Genomic DNA, 19734 nt, shown 5'->3' on the forward strand with positions numbered 1-19734 from the left:
TTGGGAATGAGTGTTGATTGAGAAGTGATGCAAGAACTGAACCCTGGTGAAGCCCAGGGGAGACATGAGAAGCCAGATCACAGAGCATGCAAGTCCTAAATTTGTTATTGATATTTTTATTTCAATGGATATTTATTGGAATGCCAACTATATCCAGGTCAATAAATGAAGACCTCTTAAATAAGGGCTTTAGCACTATTTAATCCTGCTATTTATTGTAACATTTCATACCCTTCTTATGTATCAGAATCCAGCATGTTTTAGAGAAGATGGGCACTTACATCTCTATGTTCTAGCCAATTTCCAACTCAGAAAACTGTATTGTGCCTCCCTACAGATCCTCCTGCTATTTCAATGGGGGAAAAAATTGTTCTCTGCTTCCTCTCTGTGGCATTTAGCAGAAAGAACACTGCCCTGCATGTTTCCAGAGCGGGAGGCTCTAATCAAGTGGTGCTTTATATTGTCTCCTAATGGCGACATAGTCTCTTCAAAGTGCTTTCAGACACAAAACCTGTTAGGAACTTCATCATGTACTCTAAGCAGCAGATCTCTCAAATATAATTGGCTAGAGATTTCACAGAATCGGTTTTTTGTTGGTCACAGGTAACCATCCCCGGACCCCACGTGTTCTCCCTCCCAGACTTACAAATTGTGTTTTCTTGAATTGGTTCTCTTTTTCGATTCATACAATCCTAATGATTCCTCTTTGACACCGACAGTTCAATTCAATTCATCCACATGCTTATTATGGGCAACATCTTGTGTCCTAAGGGGAAAAGAAATGAAAAGATGAATGAATTCTGGTCCCTGCAGGCCCAAAGGTTGCTGCAAAGAAGGAATTTTGGTTCACATTGTTTCCCTAATCTTTTGGCTAAGTGAGACCTGAATATTGTCTCAAGCCTCCTACATTAGCAATTCCCTGGGGTAGTGCCTGGAAATAGGAATTATTAACGAGCACCTCGGATGCTTCTTGGCACACTAAGCCATCCTAATAATACACCTTTATATCTCATCTGAGTCTTCCCTTTTTTAAAGGCTAAGGGATTCTACATTCCCAATTTCTTCCTGCTTCAGTGTTTTGACATATATATACTGAAACGCATTTCAGGTCATGCAGCTGCTTTGCCAGAGTTCTGCTTCTCCCTTTGTTTACTCTAAAGTAAACTTTACAGTCTTTAGCTAGGAATACAAAATATTCTACAATCTGCCTGCAACCTATCCTCTGACTCTGTGGGTGGGGATCACCTTCTTTTACGGAAAAACCAGTTGGTTAGAGTCAGAGATGGCCTCCCAGATCACAGTGATTCCTGTGAATCACTCTTGGCAGTGTGTAGTATGGTATACTAACATGATTTCAAAGTAAATGTCGATATCCTCATCTGTAAATTGGGACAACTACAGGCCACCTCCAAAAAAAAATGTGAATGTAAATAAGATAGGTAAATCTTTATTTCAGTTCCTTTTAGGTAGTAAGGGTAAAACAATTATACTAGTGTAACTGAGCAGGACCTTGTAGGGCTCGTGACCACACAAGCCTTTCCGTGTCCTCCATTTCTTGTTCTTCAGCCTTCATGACCGTCCTTTAGTTCCAAAGGGCGGGTCCAAACAGTTGCTAATCAGGGAAGGGAAGGAATGCGGGAGACCAGGGAGAAGCAGTCCATCAACAAAAGTGCAGCCTTGGGGCAGGGGCCTCGTTCATCCTCAAGGAATGTATATAAAGATATCTTTGAGCCTTTCTGCAGAACAAAAACCCCCAACAAATGGAAGAACTACCTGATGAAGCAGTCTTCATTTGGGGAAGAAGGAGGACCATCAGAACCAGTCCTGTGGCCACTGAACACCAGTTTTGAAAGACAATGCAAGCTTGCCTCTTCCCTGACCCTCATCTAGGGCTCTGTTTTCCACTCCCCAAACTATAAAACCACCTCCAAGTCTCTCCCAAAGGGAGTACAGTCTTTCAGGCATTGGCCTGCTGTGGCCCTCTTTACCTGGCAAAGCAATAAAGCTACCCTTTTCTCCTTCACCCAAAACTCTGTCTCCATGTTTGAATTCGGCACTGGCAGACGGAGGCCAAGTTTTGGCAACAATAGGTGTCATTACCATATCATTCTGCTTATTCTACTTCTCTATGCTCTGGACATATAACTACTAGTGACCCAGAAGTTCTTCCTTCTTCCTGTCTTGGGAATCAAGTGTAATCAAGTATACATCAAGTATAAATGGGCTCTGCTCCTACCCTCTCTCGAAATCAATTGCTCTTCGGAAGCCTAGCTCAAATGCCCTCCCTTGGAGGCCTTCCCAGAGCATCTCACAGCCAAGGGTGATCACTGTTCCCTTTTCCTTATACACGGCCTTTTCTTTTCTACTTGGCAATTATCACATATTTGTATGTGTTACAAATTGAAATTGTATATGAAATTACTATTATAGAAATACGGGAGTTCCCGTCGTGGCGCAGTGGTTAACGAATCCGACTAGGAACCATGAGGTTGCGGGTTCGGTCCCTGCCCTTGCTCAGTGGGTTAAGGACCCGGCGTTGCCGTGAGCTGTGGTGTAGGTCGCAGATGCGGCTGGGATCCCACGTTGCTGTGGCTCTGGCGTAGGCCGGTGGCTACAGCTCCGATTCGACCCCTAGCCTGGGAACCTCCATGTGCCGCGGGAGCGGCCCAAGAAATGGCAAAAAAAAAAAAAAAAAAAGAACAAAGAGGATTCTCCTAGCTACTTTTTGTTAAGGGATTATTAAAATGGAATTAAATATTTAAACCAAGCCAGGGCCCAAAGATGAATGGCTCCAGGGTGCACAGTCCACATTATCACCACGTGCGTCCCAAGGGCAGCTGTGCAAAGTCTGGCTCTGAAAGAATGCCATCATTTATCACTGGTAATGTATTGCCCATAATGATATTTAAACTAATGGTCTTAAAAAGTACATGACTTTTCTTCTTTCTTCAAAGGAAAGGGATTCTTTCATTAGTCTTTTAAAACTGCTTTAATTGAGCTTCAACGTTCTGAGTTACAGAACTCCTCATTATTTGCAGTTGTGACAACCTCACCTTCCTCTTGCTGTCAAAAAAAAGTCAGAACCCTTGGAGTTCCCTGGTGGCCTAGCAGTTAAGGATCTGACACTGTTATTGCTGTGGCTCAGGTCACTGCTGTGGTGCTGGTTTGATCCCTGGTTGGGGAAATTTGCATGCTGCGGGTGCAGCCAAAAAATGAAGAAAAAAAAAGAAAAATTCAGTACCCAGAAGGTACAAACCCAAAGCTATGATGATGATGATGGAGGGGTCCTACTACTGAAATGCAAGCTAGCACAAGCATCTGTCCCACTTCCTTATTAATCTAAATTACCTTCCTCTGTGCAGAGTTTTAATTGAAAGATAGAGTTTATCTGGGACGACAAAGTCCATAAAGAGTCTTTTTGTCAATAATTTACTCCATGTTTATGTAAAGTCAATAATGAAAATGGGAGAGGAAAAAACCTTTATGACCTCAAGTCTCTTCAGTTGAAGGGAGGGAAAGAAAGAAACTTCAAAAATAAGAAAACTGGGAGTTCTCTTGTGGTGCAGTGGGTTAAGGATCTGGCATTGTCACTGCAGAAGCTTGGGTTGCTGCTGTGGCATAGGTTTGATTCCTTACCCAGGAACTTCAGGCACAATCAGATTAAAAAAAAAAAAACAAAAGAAAGAAAAGAAAAAGAAAACCATTCTGCCCTCTTAAAATATTGGATTCACATCCCTAAAGAAGTTATACTTGCTGGGAGTTCCCGGCGTGGCGCAGTGGTTAACGAATCCGACTAGGAACCATGAGGTTGCGAGTTCGGTCCCTGCCCTTGCTCAGTGGGTTAAGGATCCGGCGTTGCCGTGAGCTGTGGTGTAGGTTGCAGACGCAGCTCGGATCCCGAGTTGCTGTGGCTCTGGCGTAGGCCAGTGGCTACAGCTCCGATTCGACCCCTAGCCTGGGAACCTCCATATGCCGCAGAAGCGGCCCAAAGAAATAGCAAAAAGACAAGAAAAAAAAAAAAAAAAAAAGAAGTTATACTTGCTCTCTTCCTATTTTCCATTTCACCCCTTATACAAAGCCATTATACAACTGGGGCTTCTGGAGATGGGTATGAGTCAGCTGTATTAATGAACCTATGATAGTAGATACACTGCTCTTGCATTCCCCAGGCTGCTTTCTAGTGGAAGAAAGACATTCAGCTGCTTCAGCCTGACAAAAATTAACAATAATAAGGCAGACTTCTCTTCTATTGAGTTACTTGGTTTGATCCTAAAACTTCTGTAAAACATTTCCCACTATGCCTAAATATAAAGCACAGTAATGATTACATGTATCCCATCGATAATTATATCTTATACTTTGTAACCAAATGAAATATCATTACATATATCTAGTATGTTGCTCACTTAACATTTCACTTTTTTTCAACTGTCCGTGGAAACCATTTATCACAGTCTTAGGAACATAGCAAATAAGTAATAACTGTTAGTTATTATTACATTATTACTTCTTTTTAAATGAATCTTTATCATGATTATGTGCTGTCTTATTTACTCAAAGATGATTCCAGGATTTTTACAGCTTGTTAAAGTAATTAAGAAGGAACGTACTAAGAATAGTTTTATAGCTGTTCTAAATAATTTTAAAAGTTAAACAGTTACCAAATAAAGGAACTGGCATTACTCTATTATTTTAAGTGAGCAAGTCCACAGGTCTTAATTCATGGTCTAGTGTTATTGCCATTAAATAGCAAAATCCAGTTGAATTACATATGGATAATACATTATAACAGGAAAATCATAAGTGCCCAGTATCCAGATAGAAATATAGATGGAGCTGGGCAGCTTCCCCAAGAATCAGGAAGGGTATCTAAGAGACAGGAAGGATGGTCTAAGCAGAAGCTAAGCTCTAGAAGGGTATTTTGGCAACCGATGGCAGGAACCCCACCCAATCTGAAACTATGTTGCCATTCTCACTTGTCCTTGTCCAGAGACTAAATATGTTCCCTCATGATTAGCTGGAAAATCCTCTGAACATTGTAAATAATAACTTTTTTTTTTTTTAATGGGCAGAAGGGTAAAGCATTATTTTGCCAAGAAACTTCTGGTTTCTACTTCATATCAACTTACTTGTTACTGGGCTTTCCAAAAAGGTTCCTCCCCACTGGCTTGCCTTTTAGGGATAAGCTGTTCCCCATGAAGGTCTGAGATCTAGAAGCATTCCTTATTCTGTCTGTTCCGCTAGGACAAAGGGGGCATGTTAAAATTTAATTTGTACTAAATATACGTTTTTAAAAGGAAACCTTTTAAAACCTGGAGCAAAAAGACATATGGAAAAAGAAATTCTAATCCAAATTCAAGTTCAACATGAATTCCAGCTGGCTGGTATAACTCCTCAGTCTTTCTGGAGAATGTCACCTTGAAAACCTTCACTCTTAGGTCTTTGTCACTCTCCCCCACTGTTTCCTCCTCTCCTTTGACTTACCTGCTGTGAGGGGGAAGAGCTGGAACAGAAGAACAGATCAAGTTCCTCACGAGAAAGAGTAAGAAACAACGAACTGAATTCTAAAGCCTGCATTGATATTCCTTCATGTGATCATGCCAAAGTCACAGGCAGAGAAGCCAATTCTGAGGAACAGCTTGATTTTCCTGCTACTTCTGAAGGGTTAAGAGGTCTTTCTCCTCCCAAACCATTCTAGCTAGTAAACTCCTACCACACAGAAAGTTTCTCTATATGTTATTGGCCCGTGGCTCAAAAAATATCTTGTTTTGTTCAGCTCTAAGCAGAAGAAAAGGTAGAAATTCATGAGGAGTTTCTTAACCAAGATACAGTACATACTGGAAATGGATATAATCATAGTACAGACATTTCTGAAGAACACTACGAAATATTTTACAGTAGGAGGATGTTGGGTACCCCAAATCCATCAGAAAAGTGTGAAATATCTCACAAACAACCTTTTCTAAGCCCTCAAACCATTGTTTGATAAACTCCTACTCCAACAACCACAAAAAAGTCCTTATCAACCTAAATAAACAACTTGCATTAGAGATATCATTGGCAAGAGACCCTTGCCCAATACCCACTGGATTTGTGAGCAAATCCAAAATCCTGAACTGACAGATGAACAGAGTTAAATTAACAAAACCAGGAAACCATAGACAGGTGTGGCCCTGATGCCATGGTGTAAGCAAACCAAAATCTAAGCTTACAGATGTTAGGAGATCAACATGCTAACAATAACTAATCACAAACAGCGAACTTGGCTTTAAACTATACCCAATCAATAACTTTCTTCTTTTCTCTAGAAAAACCTCTCCCCGTGCCCCTGTCAGTGGAATGTTTCTAACCATTTCTGGTTTGGGGCTGCCAGACTCAGTGATTTTTGCTCAAATAAATTTTAATATACCTCAATTTATCTTTTAATAGTTCTGCTGTCTGAAGAGGGAACCAAAGGAGACTCCTGCCACCCCCCCTCTTGTGGCCCCCAGGAGCAAGGAGCAACCAGGTAAATGCCCTCTGATTTCGCAGTGCCTCTGGGTATAGTAGGTACATGCCTCTTACCTCCTAGCTCTGCAGCTTTTATATTATTAGCTTTCAGACTTTATCTGTGCATTTCCTTTTCTAGACTGGCTCTAGAAACTGACCAGAGTCAGACTAGGTTCGACTTTGACTCCGGACTTGGCCTGAGATTGGATAGAGTCCAGTGTAAGCTGGACTGAATCCAGTGTGAGGCCTCCAGTGAATAAAATTTCGTCTTAAGGCTGAACAAGCAGTTAACCTTAACAATGAAAATGCTGAATTATAGTGGCCACAGTGGAGATATTTTAACTTAGATAAGCTTATGCATTTATGTGTCCCAGGGAAAAGGTGTGTCAGCCAAGCACTTATGGTAAAGGGTAGAGGAAAAATTATTTTTCCTCCTTTGCTCTTTCTGGTGACCAAGATGGGACCTGCTGGGACATCCTACTTGTTTCAGAGCCTGCAGATAGGATGGCGAGGAAAACTGGCAAAACTGTCAGGTTGGGGGCCCTCAATTAAGGCCAGACAGAAATGTGGGTTACACCCTATTTGAGGCTAGGTATGGATGAACAGAAATGTGGACTGTACCCCATTTGCAGTTAGGGTCTTATCACTGTTGTCAGCTCTCAGGATAATTGTCTAAGTCATTCTTTCCTTTGGAAGTGGCTCTGGATGTTGAGACAATAGTATCTTTTGCTTCCCTTTGGGTCATTGGGAGTTAGGAGGACATTGAAAAAGGTGGTTATAGAGTCCGGCTGCTGGAGTGGGGCTGGCGAGGGCAGGGAGGGTACAGGGGCTTTGGGGTGCAGGGCAGGGGTCTGCAAGGCTGCAGCCTTCTGAGGGCCAGCTTTGCCAAGCCAGGAGCTGGGTCTGTGCCCCGAGCACACCAAAGACAAGGTGGTTGTGACGGCGGCGGCAGCCCCAGCCATGCTATGCTAAGTGATGAGGCTGGACCGGTGCTGGTGGAGGTAGAGGTGGAGCGAAAGCCAATGGCGAGGACTGCCTCAACCAGGTGTGCAGGCGATTGGGAATTACAGAAGTTGATTATCTTGGACTGCAATTTACGGGTAGCAAAGGTGAAAGTTTATGGCTAAATCTGAGAAATTGGATCTCCCAGCAGATGGATGGGCTAGCCCCTTACTGGCCTAAACTGAGAGTCAAGTTCTTAGTGGAGCCTCCTCTCATCTTACAGGAGCAGACTAGGGATATCTTTTTCTTGCATCTCAAGAAGACCCTCCTGGCGGGCCACCTCCAATGTTCCCTAGAGTAGGCAGTGGAACTTAGCGCCCTCTTGGCCCAGACCAAGTTTGGGGACTAAAACCAGAACACGGCCAAGTACAGCTATGAGGAGCTATGTGCCAAGGAGCTCTCCAGTGCCACCTTGAACAACATTGTGGCAAAGCATAAAGAGTTGGAGGGTGAGTTCCCATCTGGGAGCAGCCGAAATGAATCTGAGTAGGCACCATGAGGTTGCGGGTTCGATCCCTGGCCTCGCTCAGTGGGTTAAGGATCTGGCGTTGCTGTGGCTGTGGTGCAGGCTGGCAGCTGTAGTGATGATTAGACCCCTAGCCTGGGAACCTCCATATGCTGCAGGTGCTGCCCTAAAAAGCAAAATAAATAAATAAATTAATTAATTTAAAAAAAGAGAAAGAATTGGATGGGACCATCCAGGCGTCAGCTGAATACCAAGTTTTGCGGATTCTATTGGCGATGGAGAACTGTGGAATAGAGTGGCATTCCACGAGGGACAGCGAAGGGCAGAAACTCCTCTTTGGGGTTGGACCTGAAGGAATTTCAATTTGTGAAGATGACTTTAGCCCAATTAATAGGGTTGTTTACCCTGTGGTGCAGAGGGCGACTCAGTCAGGAAAGCGTGTGTACCTGACCGTCACCAAGGAGTCTGGGAAGAGCATCGTGCTCTTGTTTGAGATGATCAGCACCAGGGCATCCAGTGGGCTGTACCGAGCTATCACCGAGGCACAGGCTTTTTACAGGTGCGACCCGGGGACCAGTGATGTCATGATGCCATTTTTTGTCTTTTTTTGCCTTTTCTTGAGCCGCTCCTGCGGCATATGGAGGTTCCCAGGCTAGGGGTCCAATCAGAGCTGTAGCCGTCGGCCTACACCACAGCCACAGCAACGCGGGATCCGAGCCGCGTCTGGGACCCACACCACAGCTCACGGCAACACTGAGTCCTTAACCCACTGAGCAACGGCAAGGATCGAACCTGCAACCTCGTAGTTCCTAGTCGGATTCATTAACCACTGCGCCACGACGGGAACTCACGATGGCCGCTTAATGAGAAGCAACCACAGCCCCCCGAGCTTTTCCCTGAAGTCCTCTGAGAGCAGCAGGAACTGCAGCAGCTTCGAGGGCCTCAGCTGCCAGCAGACCTGGGCCCTCCCGGAGAAGCTGCGCAAGCCGAAGGAGGCCATACTCTGCATGCTGTGCCCCGAGCGCGAGCTCAACTCAGCCTTCTGCCCCGCGGCCACACCGTGTGCTGCGAGGGCTGTGCCACCCAGCTCCAGTCGTGTCCCATTTGCAGGTCAGGAGTGGACCATGTCCGGCACGTCTACCTGCGGACCCACACCAATCTCCTGAACCTGACCGTGATCTGACCTGCTGTGCACTTAGCAGACGTGCTCTGTTTCCATGAACTGCAATGTTAGAAACTATGAAAATGATAGACTGTGGAGAGAGTAAATACTCCACCACCCATCTGCCATGCAACGTTTAGGGACAAAACAAAAGGAAGAATAGAAAGAATACAATTATTCCTCACTGCCGACTTGTAGAATCAGCCCATCCAGGGTGACTACGAGCAAGAGCTCTGGGCCCCAGACACATTCCTTGAACTTTGCTTCTTTTTTATGATTGAGCGAAGTAATCCGGATCAAGTGAAGGAACTGAGTCAGTTCAGAGGCATCACGGCCAAAGAGTGGGGACCTTTTAGAAAATAATGTTGTAAGTCTAACACATCCCCAGGTAAGTTTCCTATGTGCAAGGAAATTTTGTAAGAGTTCGTTTTAAGGATTTACTTGGGTTTTTTAGTAGGGGTTACGGAGCGCCAGACATTTTTAATAGGAACATTTTTTTTTTTTTTTTTTGTCTTTTTGCTATTTTTTGGGCCGCTCCCGCGGCATATGGAGGTTCCCAGGCTAGGGGTCGAATCGGAGCTGTAGCCACCGGCCTACGCCAGAGCCACAGCAATGCAGGATCCGAGCCGCGTCTGCAACCTATACCACAGTTCACGGCAATGCCGGATCATTAACCCACTGAGCAAGGGCAGGGACCGAACCCGCAACCTCATGGTTCCTAGTCGGATTCATTAACCACAGCGCCACGAAGGGAACTCCCGGAACATTTTTCTTAACAAGATAGTCATCATTTTCATGTCATTTCTGTTTTTCTAACTTGTTCAAGAATAATTGGGAGGCAAACATTTAAAAATCGATTGGGGAACTTTTTAAAGGTGGACAAAGTTGTCGGATTTAAACCAGTCTGGCTAGTAGAGAACAGATCACCACGTGGCTGGTTTCCTATCTCTTCTCCCTCTCCCCTCCCCCAAGCCTTTCACTTATAAAATGCTACCAGTTTGGTTAGACGAGTTCTATGGAGTAGTCAGCACTCCTTGAGCTTCTTGAGTTGGAGGAATATTTTACCTTTGGGGAAGGGAGCGTGTGTTTTTTGGGAAGAGAGAGCATTCCGTAGTATACAAACAAGGGTGGTTAGTGAGTTCTCCCATGCACCCTGCTCCAGCCTCAGCCAGTGGGGTCGCTTTTGCTTGAGCCATCAAGCTTTTTACAGCCCTATCCTATATCTATCTTACATATTGTATGCTTTTTTAATATACTGTATGCTTAAGTATTAAATTTGAGTTGTCCCTCCATACATTTTGGAGGGGTTTCAGGGTCTTCTTGTTTCTCTCTTCCTAATCATGTTCTCCATTCTCACTTGGGCATTTTGGATGCTGGTCAGCTTGTGGATTTTCTAGGATGTTGGGAAACCTAGATGACCTGCTTGGGTGCAATACTAGCTGAGTTAAAGCTAGAAACCTACACTGTCACTTGACTGAGATTTCTAAGTATACTTTTCATATTGCCTTAATGCAGCAGTAATGTGTTTATGCAGTTGTTTCTTTGCACAGACATTTTGTCAAATATTAAAATTCTACTTTTCAATGGCACATATTAGCATATAAGCCTTTATTTCAAGAGGTAGTTATTTTTTCACTTGTTAAAAAAAAATAATGTTTCCACGTACAGAACTCTGTTATATCCTAAAGGACTTCTGTCTTTTATATTCAGGATAATAAAGACTTTAAAGCAAAAAAAAGAAAGAAAGAAAAAGGTAGTTAGAGGCTGGAAAACACTTGACACAACTTAAGTTTGTCACAATTTTTTTTCCAATGTCCTGGATCTTTGCAAAAATAGCAGAAATTACGAGGTCTTTGGTTTTGTTTAGGGACCTTCATTTGCTGGAGCTGAAAATTAAGAATGTTAACAGTCTTTCTTTTCGATGACTCATCCAGGGTGCAAGCAAGCTGATTTGCCAAATTAACTAAATCTGGAGTGGATATAATTTCTATTCCACTCTAGTCCTTTTAACTAAAAGAGAAAGACACAGCACATTAACAAACATGGCGTTCAAGGCTACCCAAGTAGATTCAACATCTGAAGGACGACTAGAATTTTCTTTGAGAGAAATGTGAATTGATTATAATAGACATGAAGAGATCCTTCAGACTTTTGTGTGCAAGTCTGAATTTTGTTTTAATCAAGAGGCTTAAGAAAAGCTACTGTGAGTGCTGGGACAAGTTCTCCAGGGAGTGTTCTAGCCTCTTGCCAAAAAGTAAGAGGTCGGGTTTTTTTTCCCCCTCTTCCAGGAAGTTCCAATTATGCAAGTTTTATCCAATGTTTGGTTTGACCCTCACCAACAAGCATGTGAACTAATTGATTTAGATCTGAAAGACCAGGCTGGGAAGTTTGAATAACTATGCTAAATTCTTCAGCAAACCTATTGGGGGAGGGAGGGCCTCAGGAAACTCTTTAACTAAGGCTCACAATTTGCCTTTAGCCCAGGAAACATAAAAAACTTGAGGTCAAGAAGACTTTAAAGGGACAGAGGAGGGAGTGGGGAGAGGTTTAGAAAAAAAGGGAAATATGGTGCGAGATTTGGAATGGAGAAACAGAGGGTACAGAGGAGGTGGAGTCAATGTAGAACAGAAGGAGGATGGCCATGGAAGTGGGGACCAAGCGCAGGATGGCTTTGCACATCTGGATACAAAGACTTGGCGGGGGGAGGGGGGTGGGGGGGGAGAGCGAGGAGGGTCGGGGAGAGGCCAGAAGCCGTTTTGTCTTCAATTGTTTGTTTGTCTCAGTAAATTTAAATAATGTACGAGTTCCTTTCGTTGCTTGGAGTTCCCATTGTGGCTCAGCGGAAATGAATCTGACTAGCGTCCATGAGGATGTGGGTTTGATCCCTGACCTCATTCAGTGGGTTAAGGATCCAGCATTGCCCTGTGGTATAGGTTGCAGACATGGCTCAGATCCCTCATGGCTGTGGCTGAGGTGTAGGCCAGTGGCTACCACTCTGATGCAATGACCCCTAGCCTGGGAACCTCCATATGCTGTGGGTGCGGCCCTAAAAAGACAAAAAAAAAAAAAAAAAAAAAAATGCTGTGAGAGGCAATTTTAGATTTCTGATAACATGTGGAATACCAATCAAAATAGGCATTCTGGGAGTTCCCGTCGTGGCGCAGTGGTTAACGAATCCGACTAGGAACCATGAGGTCGCGGGTTCGGTCCCTGGCCTTGCTCAGTGGGTTAACGATCCGGCGTTGCCGTGAGCTGTGGTGTAGGTTGCAGACTCGGCTCGGATCCCTCGTTGCTGTGGCTCTGGCGTAGGCCGGTGGCTACAGCTCCGATTCAACCCCTAGCCTGGGAACCTCCATATGCCACAGGAGCAGCCCAAGAAATAGCAACAACAACAACAAAAAAAATTAAAAAAAAAAAACAAAAAAAAAACAAAAACAAACAAACAAACAAAAAAAATAGGCATTCTGTTCAGTTTGGACAATTTCAGAGCCATGGCTGTCTAATTCAGTTTTAAGGAAAGTAAATTTGGGGAGTTCCAAAGTTCCCCCTAATGGGCATCAGTGTTTTAAGTTCCTTTTGCTTAGGTAGGTCCTTTTAGGTAGAAATGTGCATGAAGGGGGAGTGTGGTTTTTAAACAAAAAGCCAGCTGGGGTCTCTGAAGGGAGGGGGCTCCCTTGAAACATTTAGATAACTTGGATCTCATTTCTTAGGGGTTTTTCTCTAGAGAAAAGGAGAAAAAAAAAAAAAAAATCCTAAACAGCACAATTTCAATAGGAACTGCCTGATTCCAAAAGAATCAGACCAAAAGCTTAGCTGCACATTTCCAAAAGGAGCAGTCTGATTTCAAAAGAGTCAGGCCAAAGTGCCAAATGCGTCCTCACAAGAAGGACAAAGCCCTTAACAGAAAGGACAAGTCTTAAAAAAAAAAGAAAGAAAGAAAGAAAGAAAGAAAGCAGATCGTGAATAAAGCCTGGAAAGCTTCAAAATGCAAAAAGAGCAGAGCTTGAATCCAAGAGAAAACTTACCCTCAAACTCTGGAGACTGCAAGAAAGCAGTGAGCTCAGTGTGCTCTGTGGGTACCAGAACCTGTTTGCTCACCAGCCTCAGAGTTACTGGGGGGTCTTCCCTGGATTCGACTTCTCTGACACTAAGTAATGTTGGCTTAAAACAGAAAAACAGTTATTTAATCTGTAAAATGAGTTTATTTGAGAACAGAAAAAAAACTGCAATTTGGGACATACGATCTAGAGTGGTAAACCACAGGCAATTCTGGAGAACAGGAAAGTTCTCCAGAGAAAGGGCTAGGTGGGAGGAGCTATTATAAATAAAGAATCTCATTAGAGGAACTGGGAGTTTTCATTGCTGAGCTATGACAGTATCTCATTGGTTGGACTGTTTCCAGGCAAGGAGAAATTCTATATTTCCCATGCTGGGTAGTCAAATAGTAATCTTGGAGCTCTCTTTTGGCTCAGAAGTTAAGGAACCCGACTAGGATCCATAAGGATGTGGGTTTGATCCCTGGCCTCGCTCAGTGGGTTAAGGATCTGGCTTTGCCCTGAGCTGTGGTGTAGGTTGCAGATGAGGCTCAGATCTGGCATTGCTGTGGCTCTGGTGCAGGCTGGCAGCTGTAACTCGGATTAGACTCCTAGCCTGGGAACCTCTTTATGCCATGGCTGTGGCCCTAGAATAGCCAAAAAAAAAAAAAAAAAGTAATCTTCTTGCTGTTGGATCTGTAATTGATTGTTCTTTTAAAATCATTATAATTGATAATCTGAGACCTATTCAAGGATAAGCATTATGGCATGGCTTAGATCAAAAAAGGGCTTAGGCCAAAAAAATGGCTTGTCTTATGTCTTTTTTGTTTTGTTTGTTTTTGTTTTTTGTCCTTTTTAGGGCTGCACCTGCAGCACATGGAGGTTTCCAGGCTAGGGGTCTAATCCAAGCTGAGCTGTAGCTGCTGGCCTACACCACAGCCACAGCAACACCAGATCGGAGCTGTGTCTGCGACCTCCTCCACAGCTCAGGAAACGCCGTATCCTTAACCCACTGAGCGAGGCCAGGGATCGAACCCGCAACTTCATGGTTCCTAGTCGGATTCGTTTCCGCTGCACCACGACGGGAATTCCTATCTTATGTTAGGAAAGCCATATCTGGTTCTCATTCTCTGTGGACCCCTTACCTTATCTGTATACAATACCTGATTTTTGGGTAAATTTTTAGAACTGTTAAGTTCTCTGATGGTGTCTCTCTGTATGTTTATTTATGTCTATGTATGTAAAAGTGTGTATTTTTCTACTTCCAGTGGTTTTGCCAAAGTTAACTTTTAAAGAACACTATTTAGTTTGCTTACACACAAACTAAGCATTTTCTTTCTTTCTTTTCTTTCTTTCTTTCTTTCTTTCTTTCTTTCTTTCTTTCTTTCTTTCTTTCCTTCCTTCCTTCCTTCCTTCCTTCCTTCCTTCTTTCTTCCTTTCTTTTCTTTCTTTCTTTCTTCTATTTTGTTGGGACAAACTAAGCATTTCTATATATCAAGTATACTCTCAGAAATGTAGAAATAACTCAAATGTTTTTCAGAGTTAAAGATCGTTGCTGCACTTGAGTTTCGTCTAATGTAGAAGAAAATCTCTCACTAGTGATTGCATGTTCTGCATGCTGAAACAGATGTGTGAATGGAGTACTATGGCAAAACAGAAGATGAAAACATTTTCTTGCCAAAGTCCAGAAAACGTGAACTGCAGAGGTGATACTTGAGATGAACCTTAATACACAACTAGAATATTTCCAAAGTGGTAAGGGGGATTTGAGGCACGAGACAGATTTAACAAAAGCCTCATGCCACAACACAGCCAAGAGTGTTTCAGAAACCATTTGAAAATTCCATGTAAGAAGTTTTTATGATAGCTGATAGGAGCAGGGAATCGGACAGCAGTGCTGAACAAGAGATGAGGGTAGAGAGTTTAAATATTCAGGAGTCAATGTTGCAAGTAAACTAAAGTTAGTTTAAACAAAAGGGAGAGTGGCAAGGGGACTGGAGTTTACTACAGGGACGTAAGACTGTCTCACAAAACCCAAGAGCAGGAATAACAGTGAGTGTCAAGAAAACCCAGAATCAAGATCTTGAAGGTCAAATACCATATGATATCACTTATATGCAGAATTTAAAATATGGCACAAATGAACCTACCTACAAAACAGAAATAGACTTATGGACATAGAGAACAGATTTATGTTTGCCAAGGGGGAGGGGAGAGAAAGTGGGATGGACTGGGCGTTTGGGGTTGGTAGATGCAAACTGTTACATTTAGAATGGATAAGCAAGGAGGTCCTGCTGTAGAGCACAGGGAACTATATTTAGTTTCTTGGGATAGATCATGATGGAAGATCATATAAGAAAGGGAATGTATGTATGTGTAAAGCTGCGTCACTTTGCTCTATAGCAGAAATTTGCACAACACTGTACATCAACTATACTTTAATAATTTTTTTTTAAATTAAGGCAGTATTCCATTTCTAATACTGTGCTCTTCTCTGGACACCTGCTTTGCTCTACTTTCTGCTCAATCCTGATTCTCCCTTATTGTATCCATTTGGTAGGCAGAAGTTAATTGGCCCCATGTGTAACACTTCCATCCTCTTCCAGCTCCAACACCTCAGCAAGAAAGACTTTCCTTTAAGCTGAGTCGGGTATCTCTTCTTTATCCAATTAACTGTGCCCAGAGGCATGAGGTTTTCAAGGGAAATATCCACTGTAGGAATAGATTTGTATAAGACCTTGGAATATGTGCATATCTTGATGAAAAAATGTAAACCATATTTTGTAGGGAGGGAGAAGAGTAAAGGCAAAGGTTATAGAAAAGAAAACTATTCAGAGTTTTATTTTATTTTTTATAATTAATATTTGGTTGATTGAAGTTAGACATTAAAACAAAAAACTTGTTCTTAACTTCTTAATGTCAGCATATATGTATTATTCTATTTATAAATCTGATGAATTTTTTTGTTTAATAAATTTAAACACTGGGGTCTTTTGTAATTGGTCTCATTTTACATACTTAATTAAATATGGTTAAACATTTTAGACAGCATTTATACATTTAATGTATTCTGTTAATTTTTAGGCAATTCAATTGTCTAACAAACTTATTAAGTACTTAAAATAATTCTTAAGTCTAAAAAATTTAACTTATAATTATGGGGAATCTTAACTTCTTTTACGTGTATTTCAGTAAAACTGCATGTACATGTAGTAATTTCAATTTAAAGCCCAAAAGATTAAGTGAATTACTCAATTATATGGCTTATATTAGAATCAAGGCTAATTGAATAGGCCAAATTCTCTTTAATATCACACGTCACATTTTTTTTTTTTTTTTTTTTGCTTCTCAGGGCTGCACCTGCAGCATAAGGAGGACCAGGACAGTGGTCAAATTGGAGCTATAGCTGCCCGCCACAGCCACAGCCATAGCCACAGCAACACCAGATCTGAGCCGCGCCTGCAACCTACATCAAAGCTCATGGCAACGCCAAATCCCTAACCCGCTGAGTGAGGTGAGGGATCGAACCCATTTGTTTTACCTGCGCCACAATGGGAACTCTTCACACTTCACACTTTTGAAATATTAATAATTAATGGCATAATAAATAATTAATTTGATTACCTAAATATTCCTATGTTTAAATGTAAATATTCTAGGAGTTCCTGTTGTGGTTCAGTGGGTTAAGAACCCAACTAGTGGAGTTCCGGTCGTGGCACAGTGGTTAACGAATCCGACTAGGAACGATGAGGTTTCGGGTTTGATCCCTGACCTTGCTCAGTGGGTTAAGGATCCGGCGTTGCCGTGAGCTGTGGTGTAGGTCGCAGACGCGGCTCAGATCCCGCGTTGCTGTGGCTCTGGTGTAGGCCGGTGGCTACAGCTCCGATTAGCCCCCTAGCCTGGGAACCTCCATATGCTGCAGGAGCAGCCTAAGAAATGGCAAAGAGACAAAAAAAAAAAAAAAAAAAAAAAAAAACCCAACTAGTATCCATGACAATGTGGGTTCAGTCCCTGGCTTTGTTCAGTGGGTTAAGGATCTGTAGTTGTTGCAAGCTGTGGCATAGGTCACAGATGCCGCTCAGACCTGGCATTGCTATGGCTGTGGTATAGGTCCCAGCTACATCTCCTATTTGACCCCCAGCTTGGAAACTTCCACATGCCACAGGTACAGCCATAAAACAAAACAAAACAAAACAAAACAAAACACCCGGAGTTCCCATCAAGGTTCACTGGAAACGAATCTGACTAGTGACCATGAGAATGCAGGTTCAATCCCTGGCCTTGCTCAGTGGGTTAAGGATCTGGCATTGCTGTGAGCTGTGGTGTAGGTCGCAGATGCAGCTCAGATCTGGAGTTGCTGTGGCTGTGGCGTAGGCCAGTGGCTACAGCTCCAATTCGACCCCTGGCCTGGGAACCTCCGTATGCCACAGATGTGGCCCTAAAAAGTCAAGACAAACAAACAAAACAATATTATGCAACAGATTTCTAGAACTTTCTCATCTTGCATATCTAACACAGCCTTGATTAGCAACTCCCTGGCAACCACCGTTCTAATCTATGCTTCTATGATTTTGACTACTTTAGATACTTCATATAAATGGAAGCGGGCAGTATTTTCCCTTCTGTGACTGCCTATTTCACTTAGATAATGTCCCCAAGTTTCTTCAATGTTGTCACACATTGCAGGATTCCCTTCTTTTCTGAGGCTGAATAATACTGCATTTTGTGTATATACCACATTAAAAAAAATCCTTTCACTGGGTGATGGACATTTAGGTTATTTCTACATGTAGTCTGCTGCGAATAGGGCTGTAATGAGTATGGCACTACTAATATCTCTTTTAGATCCTGCTCTCAATCTTTCTGGATAAATATCCAGATTTGGGATTGCTGGATCACAAGGTAGTTCTTTTTAAATTTTTGAGGATCCTTCATGCTGTTTTCCAGACCGGCTGCACCACTTTGCACTCCTACCAAGAGTGTAAAAGATTTCCAATTATTTAAAAAATAAACAAAACCACAAACACCCCAAAACAGACTTTTCTAGTTTGAAGTAAACAATGGAATCTCCCTCCAAACCACACCCCTCCCCTCTCCATTAACATGTCATTTAATTTAAACTTTGGTTTACCATTCCCCATATTTTCTCAAGAGCTTTGAAGAGGATATTTCTTTTCATTTTCTTTTTCTTTTTTTTTTAATGGACACATCTGTGGCATATGGACGTTCTCGGGTCAGGGATTGAATTCAGGCTGCAGCTGCAACCTAACTCATGGCTGTAGCAATGCTGGATCCTTTAACTCACTGTGCCAGGCTGGGGATCAAACCCAGAACTTCTCAGTAATCCAGGCTACTGCAGTCAGATTCTTAACCCAGTGCACCACAGCAGGAACTCTGAGGAAGATATTTCTTTAGACATGTGCTAACTCAATTCACTTTAGTTTAGGTCTTAATAATTTTTTTTTCTTTTTTTTTTCTCAGAGTTCTCATTACAGACCTTCAAAACTGTGACCTTTGCCGAATGTATTCCTGATCAGCTTCTGGCTGAGCTCATACTTTTATATTCCAAACAGATCTCAACAGTTTTCACTTTATCCCAAAGTTCCTCCTCTAGAATTAAGGGTTCAGGACGTATTATTTTTCCACAATTCCTGGTTAGATTTGACACCAGGCATATTAGGAGACATTTAATAAATATAGGACATTATTAGAAAGGGATTAAGAAACTCCCTCCTTGTCTGTTCTGGGCCATCCAGTAGCTGTCCTGGTTCACTGGTGACATTTTAATATTCCCACCTCTTCTTGCTTAGCTCAGAAATTCTTTATCAAAGTACTCAAGTTTCTCTACGATCTAGCCCTGCTCTCCTCACTTTCTCCCTGTGGTTTGACCACCCCTCGGGCTCCCAGAACCAAAGTTTCTTCTCATTCTCCCTGTTTCAAACTCTGCTGGTACTTTAAGGCTCTGTTAAATATGATGCTTCCATGAGTCACTCCAAGTTAGAGACCATGCATGAGATCTCCCTTATCGATTATAAGAACATCACTGATTTTATAAAGCATGTGATTATCACCCCACTTTAGGTATCATTGCTACAAATTTTTAAGAATTGATAACAGGTAGAATTATGTATGATTGATTCTCCAGGGTAATTCACCAAAGACTGAGTTGATACCTACAATGTAAGAGAGTGTGCCAAGTGCAGCTGGGTTATAGAAAGAGATGCTGTCTTTGCCTTCAGCAAGTGCCAGTGTTATTTCTTTTTCTTTCTTTTTTTTTTTTTCTGTCTTTTTGCCATTTCTTGGGCCGCTCCCGCAGCATATGGAGGTTCCCAGCCTAGGGGTCCAATCGGACCTGTAGCCACCAGCCTACACCAGAGCCACAGCAACTCAGGATCCGAGCCTTGTCTGCAAACTACACCACAGCTCACAGCAAGGCCGGATCCTTAACCCACTGAGCAAGGCCAGAGATCGAACCCACAACCTCGTGGTTCCTAGTCGGATTTGTTAATCACTGAGCCACTACAGGAACTCCGTGCCAGTGTTATTTCTTTAAAAATGGTTATGTTATGTAAGGAGGGGAA

The 19734-nt window shown here is 42.6% G+C and overlaps 1 pseudogene; it reads left to right on the forward strand.

The window, feature by feature from the left end:
• Window positions 1-6993: 6993 nt before the first annotated feature.
• On the forward strand, window positions 6994-9140 carry LOC100622486 (E3 ubiquitin-protein ligase MYLIP-like; annotated as a pseudogene).
• Window positions 9141-19734: the final 10594 nt, after the last annotated feature.

The sequence above is a fragment of the Sus scrofa genome, chromosome 9 (genome assembly GCF_054392235.1).
Source record: "Sus scrofa isolate SSC_HxYL_T2T_F1_AM1 chromosome 9, Sscrofa_HxYL_maternal_Yorkshire_Landrace_v2.0, whole genome shotgun sequence".
NCBI lineage: Eukaryota > Metazoa > Chordata > Mammalia > Artiodactyla > Suidae > Sus > Sus scrofa.